This window comes from Microtus ochrogaster, chromosome 2 (assembly GCF_000317375.1).
Source record: "Microtus ochrogaster isolate Prairie Vole_2 chromosome 2, MicOch1.0, whole genome shotgun sequence".
In the NCBI taxonomy this organism is placed as follows: Eukaryota; Metazoa; Chordata; class Mammalia; order Rodentia; family Cricetidae; genus Microtus; species Microtus ochrogaster.
Window position 1 is genome coordinate 60,726,756 of NC_022010.1, and position 8,080 is coordinate 60,734,835.

The following is an 8,080-nucleotide window of genomic DNA, read 5'->3' on the forward strand; positions in this document are numbered from 1 at the left end:
TTTTTGCACAGAACATAGTTTTATTCTAAAAGTCCACTGTGGGCACCATGTTGTCTTCATCTACTCAGCTTCTGCACAAGCATTCTGTTTCGCCCTTGAGCTCTATGTTGGTGGAGTACGAGGGAAGCGCCATGAGGCCGCTCTTTCTGGGGGCTTCCTCCAAGATGGGCCCTGCGCTGAAGCCTTCACAGAGGCGAATCTGGCTAACCTTTCCTTTGATAACTGTTTGAAGTGGGCAGCATTTTCATAAGAAATCAGAAGCACCAGAAATCATTGCCTCCTAGCCTCAAGGGTTTTTAGACAGCCGCTTCATTCCCTGCAAATTAGATCACATTCTAGGTTCTGTTTTCCTGGCTCTATCCTCAGGATGCTCAATCCTGGGGACTGTGATGAAGTTATTTTGGGATGAGGCTCCCAAGGCCAGCAGTGAGGGAGAGTGGAAATTTTGTTAAGAACCACCCTGAGAACCAGGTTGCCACAAATCAGCGAATGGACTGAGCTTGTCTTCACCAAGAAGGCCCACATATTGACTCTTAAGGGCAAAGGAAGAGGCCATTGGGATACCCACTCTACACACTAGTTTCATTTCACAGCCAGAACTCACAGCTCCATCCTCCACCCAGGGAAGTGGAAGGAGCTAACTAAGAGTATAGGGGTGGCAGATAGCCTCCACCCAGGGGCAGAGCCCAGGATGAACCCGGCCTTTGGCGCGAGCCCAACAGGCAGGTGTAATCAGCCAATTTCTCAGGAGACATCAGAGATGATCCCTCAGCAAGCACAGCTTCTAAATTTGTGCTCAAGAATGATTAATCTGTTTGAGCAAATTCCTTGAGCATAATTAAGATGCCCTAATCAAGGAAGCAGCTTATTATGCAGCCGCCTTAGGCACTGATTTGGTGGCAGGAGCTCGTGACCACAAGGCCTCAATAACTTGGTGGGGATAGTGAAGGTGACAAGGTGGCTTAGGCAGCAGGAAACGGGAAGGTAGGCCACTGGGAGGCCAAGAACGTTAAAGGAAGAGGAGAGAAGAGGTCAACGGTGAAACAGCAAGGTAGGTGGGTGGGGCCACTGTAGCGGCTTTGGTGTTGGGAGAAGCAGTGCTTTCTGGGTAACAGATGAAGGGAAAGGATACTGGCTTTCTGTATCGCTGGAGGCTTCTGTAGCGGGAAGGAATGTCAGCATCCCCTAGACAGTGTTGGGCATGACTGATTGGGACATGGACATATGTGTGTCTTCTTTGACCACGTGTCCTCTTCTCTGGGGGCTGCGTGTGGCACATCGTTGACTTTTCGTGAGTGATAGAAGCAAGTGCTCACCCCAACAGCCCCAGAGCCAGGGTGTCACAACTCTGCCTGGGCATGTTCTCATTCCTGCCAGTCACATACACAGGGAGGGAGGCCCTGACCAGAGGGATGCTCTGGCCCAGGCATCAAATTGCAGTAACAAGTAGATGCCACCTCACAGAGCACTGTGGTGGGTCCTGGTTTAGTGGGAGTGGGGAAAGGAAGGACACAGGAAAGCCCAGGGGAGGAGGATGCAGAGTCCTGTGAGTAATACTGCCAGCGGCCCTGACACCCTCTCTGCCATCACCACAGTCACTCTGGGCTTCTCCACAACAGGGATCTGACCTTGCTAGCCCTGTTTCTTCAAATCAAATGCCTCAGGCTAGGCTCCAGTCTCTGATGGAAACTTACAGCTCTCGGTTGGCTCTCTAATTTCCTTCTTAACTCACATGAGGCCGTTTAAATTAAGCACTCTTGAAACTGGGGCTCTTGAAACAGAAACGATTCATAAGGATGCGTGGCCAGAATAGGAAAAGAGGGTACTGAACCCACTCCTCTCTGTCTGTATTTCAGGAGACTGGAGCCAGTTACTGGTGGGCCTCCATTGCCACCCAGGATTCCAGGAGTCAAATAAGAGTTAGTGAGATGGAGACACAGAGGATGTGGAGCAGTGGGGGACATGGCAGGTGCCATCTCTGCAGGTATTTCCATATTAGTTCTGCTCACAACTCAGCTCCAGGTCCACACTTACCTCCTGTCCACTAACGTGGTTTTGGGACCGAGGGGCCAGGTTGAGAAGAGGGAAGAGGTGTTTTGAGTAAGGCAGTCTCAGTATGTTAAAGATAAGTTTTCTTCTCTCCCTTCCTCCCTGAAGGCACTCTGGCCAGCTCAAGCATGGCGAGCCTGGCTCTGGCAGGCCTTGCGCTTCTCTCTCCATCCCTCTGCCTTGCTTAATCTATTAGAATACATTCCTAAAGCTGGCCACCAAGGTCTAGTCCCTTATTTGGCTACTTCCTCCTAAGGCTGACTATCAGTGCTCAGCTTTCAAAGTATAGAAGCCCAACAATCAAAAACCCCCTTTGGCTCACCTAATTAACATACCCAATTAAAATTAAACACCTCATCCTAACACAGGATTTCCCACCTTATCTTTATTAACTGATATTTTCCTATGGGCCATATCTATCTCCTCTCTATCCAGAGGCAGTCCCTGTCCCTTGGGAAAACACACCCCTGCCTCATCTCTCTTGTTCCTTCCCCTTCTCTCTCACCCTCTATCTCCTGCCTTTGACCCTTTATCTCTGCTCTCTGTCCCTCTGGAGCAAAATATCCCCTTTGTGCTAAGAACTTGGACTTGGGGGTCCTAAACTGATACTTTTCTCTTCATTCATTTCCTTTCTCATCCCCTCCCTCCCTCCTTCCCCCCTCCCTTCTATATCTGCCATATCTGATGGGGATGGCAGAAGTCATAAAGCCAGCACAGCTGTTTGGCAAAGATCCAGCAAAGCTGAGCCACATGATGGCCGCCATGTCACCTCTGGTTTTTCCTCTCCACCTGTTGCACACGTGGGAGACTTTTAATATTTGTACAATTTGGGAATTTTGGATTGATGGAAAATTTCTTATGAATCATTTATGCCTTCTCCCAGGAATGGTACTTCCAAGCTTCCCCGGGACAGTTCTGAACATACTATTCCTCCACTTTAGGGAGATATCCTTATCTCCCTGAGGTCTTTTTTACGCCTTGGAAGTTGTGACACACATAAAGAAGCCAGAGGTCTATTTATGAAGCTTTGGGACAATTTTTGAAACATCTGTCCATGTACTTACTCAGGAACAAGATAATCAAAGCAAAGTAGACATAAAAAAGTCAACAAGATTTGGTGGCTAGAGGAGTTGGCCACAGTTACAAGCATCTTCCTGCTCTACACTCAGGTCATTACGTGGCACACAGCAATAAAGCTGGACCAGCTGCAATCGGCTTTGTCCCACACAGAGACTTAAACTGATGGGCAAAGAATGATGTAGAAAGATGGGAAGAGTATTCTATAAAGATATAAAATATAAACATTGTATTAAGTCAGAATTTGAATATAACTGCAGCAGCTTTGGCCTGAGGATATTTCTTGGGCACTCTGACCATTAAGAGTTAATAATACACTCCTTGGGACATGGCACCATGCCCAGGATGGCTTGAAGATTGTTTTGGTCAAATGTCCCTGTAGCCACAGAAGCAATCAGCCTGAGAACACCTTGTTATATGCCTCTAGATTCTTAAACATTGGGTTATGGGTTATAATTGGCAATGATAACTTTGTTCTGCTGTAGTTTATTAATGGTGACTAAAATGTGAGCAAAAGGAAGAGAAACACATGTCCAAAAACAAAAATGATATGATCTATGTTTTAGAACAACATTAATGTATCTCTACTACTAAATTCTGTGTAAATAAAGAAGCATTCTGGCTGCCAGTCAGTCAGGCTGCCAGAGTCTCCTGACCATCTCGGCCTGGCTTCCCTCTCTCCCTTGCCAACTCCTTAAATTCTCTGCTGGGACCTGTCCACTATCAGGGGTGGCTCCTGGCACTTCTCAGTTCTAGAGATTAAACTCTGGGCCACATGCACATTAATCAAGCACTCTGCCACTGACTAACATCCTTAGTCCACAGTCATAAGTCAGTTTCTAGGCAGACAAGGACGGTCCACAGTTGTCAGGGGAAGGGAGCATATCATTCACAAAAGAGTCCAGTTGTTCTTTGGAGGCCACAGCTGGGTAGGTACCCCAAGCGGGGTGTCTGCCTTTCCTCCTGGGTGAGTTGAGCTGCCATGAGAGAAGAAGTACTTCCTGTTAAGATCTCCACATCTCCATCCCTCCCTGAACCAACTTCCTTTGCCCAGTTCAAGGGTCCTTGGAGTAGCTTCACTAGTTTGATCTACATTCAAATGTTTCCAGTGGCTTGATGACTAATACGGAAGATGGATTCCAACTCCCTGGAGAGTGTAGCTGGGAAACAATGTCAACAGCATTATGCTCTGCAAACAAGATCTGTTTAACTCAAATATTTAAATACAGATGCTCTGTTTGGGTGCTGAGTACAGATGAAAGTGCTCTGCTGCCTGTTCAGGATGAGAGCGAGTAAACATGATCAACAGGGTTAAATAAAACATAAACATTTCCCCTAGAAAATCCCATTGGAGTCCTGCATAGTGACCTCGGTTAGCTTTTTGAAATTGGCTGTGTGTTCACTCCCCCAGTGGAACATTTTCCCCTCCCCCCATTCAGTGGGTCAACTTGTCTCCTGAAACATGAAGCTCCATCCGATCTGGGAGGCTGAACAGATGTGATGGATTCTAGTGATAGCATCTCTGTGTGGCCAAGCCAGAATCCACTCTTGTTGGGGGTAACAGAACATGCGGTCCTTCTGGAGTCTTGGGGATTCTGTGCTAGAAACTTAATGACACATTCCAACTTATAACAGTCTTGCCCCCAAACAGATACACCTTAGTAGACCAAATTCTTGGAAGCATGAAAAAAAATAGTGGCTTCATTCCCATTCTATTTCAAAACAACATGTTGAGGTGCAAAGCCACTCCAGGTTCTTTTGATGCCTTCAAGGAGTGCATCTTCTACTTGCCTCCCTTCCCTGGCCTCTATCTCTCTCCATTTTGGTGCATTTGGGTCCCTGCACTGAGGAGCTATTTGAGTAAGTTCTGCTATGTTTGAGAGAAACCGGGACAGCAGGAGTGTGTGGAGGGGGCAGGGAGAGATAAAGTCAGTGCCATGGGAGAAGGAGAGGAGAAGGGGGGCTGATATCATTCTCTATATGACTCTCTAATTGTCCCCTCTTATCTTTCCATGTTCTGGTCACCCTTTGAGGACCGCCCTATCCAGGCCTACTGTTGGCAGATCTGGTCCTAGGCCCCATGCTTTCTTGTACGGTTCTTGCTTTCTTGGTAAATAATTCCTTTCCGGGGCTCACATTTGCTCTATTCAACTGTACCATCCACCTCCTGCTGCGACTTGACTAATACAATATTGATAAGGTTCCGGACACCATCCCCAAAGGGGACATCATTTGCATAGTAAATCTTAAGCTAAAGAAAGTTGAGAGAAACAAGCATGCTACTTTCCCTTCCCCTTCCCTTTGTCTTCTCTCTAAAAGCACTTAAAAGACCCTGGTGATTTCCTCACCTCATATGGAAGAGCTCCTTCCTATACCAGAGAGAAAGTACAGCTCTGTCTCTAAAGATGGGGGTCTCAGAGGATAGGAATCCGAGGGCCTTTCTGAGAACCACTCTTCCGTGTGTATTGTCCATAGAGCAGATCCTCTCCTGTCAAATTGTTTCTGGAGTTCAAGGTCTGGACCCAGTATTTGTAGTTCTTGGCCTCTGAGCCAAAGAACTGAAAATATGGGCTCACCGAGATTTGCAAAAGAAGTAAGATAATTGTATCCAGAGAAAAGTGATATCGCAGATCAAAGAGGGGATAAGTCAAGATTGACAGGTGGCCACATGAGTGAGAGAGTAATCAAAGGCCCAGACGATTGTTCATTCAAGCATCTTTTTGTGGGATTCAAGAAAGGAGTTCATTTAAGGGCATAGTGTGGGAATTTCTATTTTAATTGATCAATGGATTATATAATTGTTTCTCTACTGTGTATTCCCCTTCCCATAACACATCTGATTTAATCATATATACCCAATTATGCATGGGTATAAGAGGGTAAACAGAGGAGTTTTTTTTTTTTAAAGTTACGAGAGGCTACAGTTTTGCTTACTGTCCAGCACCCCAAATCAGTCCACACCAGAACAGTTCTTCTTGTCTCTATCCTCCGATAGTTGGGAATACTCTTGATTATTGTTTAAATTTGATTGTTATCAGTGGCAGGGGAACTCATACAACAGTTCAGAGATGGGAGTGTGTGTAGCCTGACACAGGTGCAAGGCGGGAAAAGTGGATTCTGGGGTCTCAACGTTCATCCTTTCGAGAGGGGTATACGCACATAGTTCATGCAGATGAGATAGGTTTTTAGGCGGTCAAGTGCATTATTGTGAGAGAAGTTTGTGCATAAGTCAAGTGGGGTTTCCAGAATACTAATCTGTCTCTTATAATTTCCTGCCTCAAATTGTCTTCATGATGCTCCCTCTTCATCATGCCGAGATAAAGACACCCAGGCTTAACGCTTCATCTTTCCTTTCTTCATCAGTTACATCAGATTTAATATTCAGTACAATTGTGTGCTTTTCTTTGAAATTCTGTCATTTCTTTTGAGGGACCTCAACCATGAACCTAGAGTGTACAGTGAAAAATATTTTTCCGCTTCTACATTATCTAATAGTGGATTATAGCTAGCCTGTTCTTTTGACGACTCAGCTTTAAGGCTGCTTTAACAGTAGACAGTAGAGGTTTTTTTCTCAATAATCCAGTCTTTTGGTAAGGGCCAGTTCATATTGCAAGGAACAGGCGATGAATTCTGAAGCCAGGAGCTTCTGCCCTGCATTCTGACTCATGGGGCAGAAGCTGCTGATCGCTCACATGGGAGCCCAGGACAAGAGTTTTAAAAAGCAAAGCCGTCACCACTTTTCATCCCACAATTCAAAGAGTAATTACCATTTCTCCTGTAGCATTACTGAAAACCATAAAAATTTTATTACAAAAAATCTAATTGAATAAAAATGATCTGAATTTCAGTATTGTGCCTAGAAGCACCTAAAATCCCAAGTAGCTGGGCAGGACTGTGAAGGGTTTTCCTGACTGAATCATTTGTCGTGGGGAAGACTTAAAAGGAATCTAAGCCACACCTTCAGGTGGCGGCCCCCAGTGCGCTGGGCCCTTCCAGACCAATCCTTGTCCTCAGGGCAGTCTTGTGAGGACATTTTCTCAGTTGAGGTTTCCTTTTCTAAAGTGACTTCTACTCGTATTAACTTGTTATAAAACTGGCCAGCACGGAGTATACCAGCTCTCAAAACAGATTTGGGGTAAAAAGCCAAGTATGGTGGGTGGTGCATGCCTGTAATTCTGGCCTTTAGAAGGCAGGAGAGTCTGGAATTCAAGGTCAGCTTAACTACTTAGGCTTGAGCCAGCCTGGGTTGTATGACCCGAACTTAGATTTGTTTTTCTGCAAGCCCCTATAAGTGTCATATTACAGCCAAATGAACAAGCTTGTGCCTTGGTGAATGCAAAGCCAAAACAGCATGGCCAAGACATCAAAGAATGGAGAAAGATGCCTCACTTGCAGAGGATAAGGAAAGCCATTTCTGAGGCACAGAACTCAAGGAGGCAGGGCTCTCATTCTGGTTGCCTCTACATATTCATACAGGGGTGGGCCAGTTTCTCCAGCATGCTCAGGTCATGATTGAAAAAGAAGGGATAGTAGACACACTCGGGGAAGGGTCGCTGTGTGTTTAGTTTAAAGTCTCGGAGCACATATTATTAAACTGATGGGCAGAAAGGCCTCTGAGTAGCTGGGTGGTGGTGTCACATGCCTTTAATCCCAGCACTTGAGGCAGAGATAGGCAGATCTCTGTGAGTTTGAGGCTAGCCTGGTCTACAGAGTGAGTTCCAGGACAGCCAGGGATACATAGAGAAACCCTGTCTTGAAAACAAGAACAACATCAACAACAAAAAAAAGAAAAAAGAAAAGAAGAAAGAGAGAGTGTAGTAATAGGAGCGGCGGGGCTGCATCCCCAGCACCCCACTGCCCGCACGGCTAGCTTTACCCGAAATAATTACACGGACACTGTATTCTTTTAAGCACTGCTTGGCCCATCTATCTAGCCTCTTCTAGGCTAATTCTC

At 45.9% G+C, this 8,080-nt stretch overlaps 1 long non-coding RNA gene across 2 annotated transcripts in view; it reads left to right on the forward strand.

Annotated features, from left to right (window-relative positions):
* The first annotated feature begins 953 nt into the window (after window positions 1–953).
* LOC113458154 overlaps window positions 954–8,080 on the forward strand; it is an 18,931-nt gene continuing 11,804 nt past the window's right edge. For both annotated transcript variants that reach the window (XR_003378581.1, XR_003378580.1), the window contains exons 1-2: window positions 954–1,051; window positions 1,857–1,984. This is a non-coding gene — a long non-coding RNA (uncharacterized LOC113458154). The remainder of the gene's footprint in view (window positions 1,052–1,856; window positions 1,985–8,080) is intronic.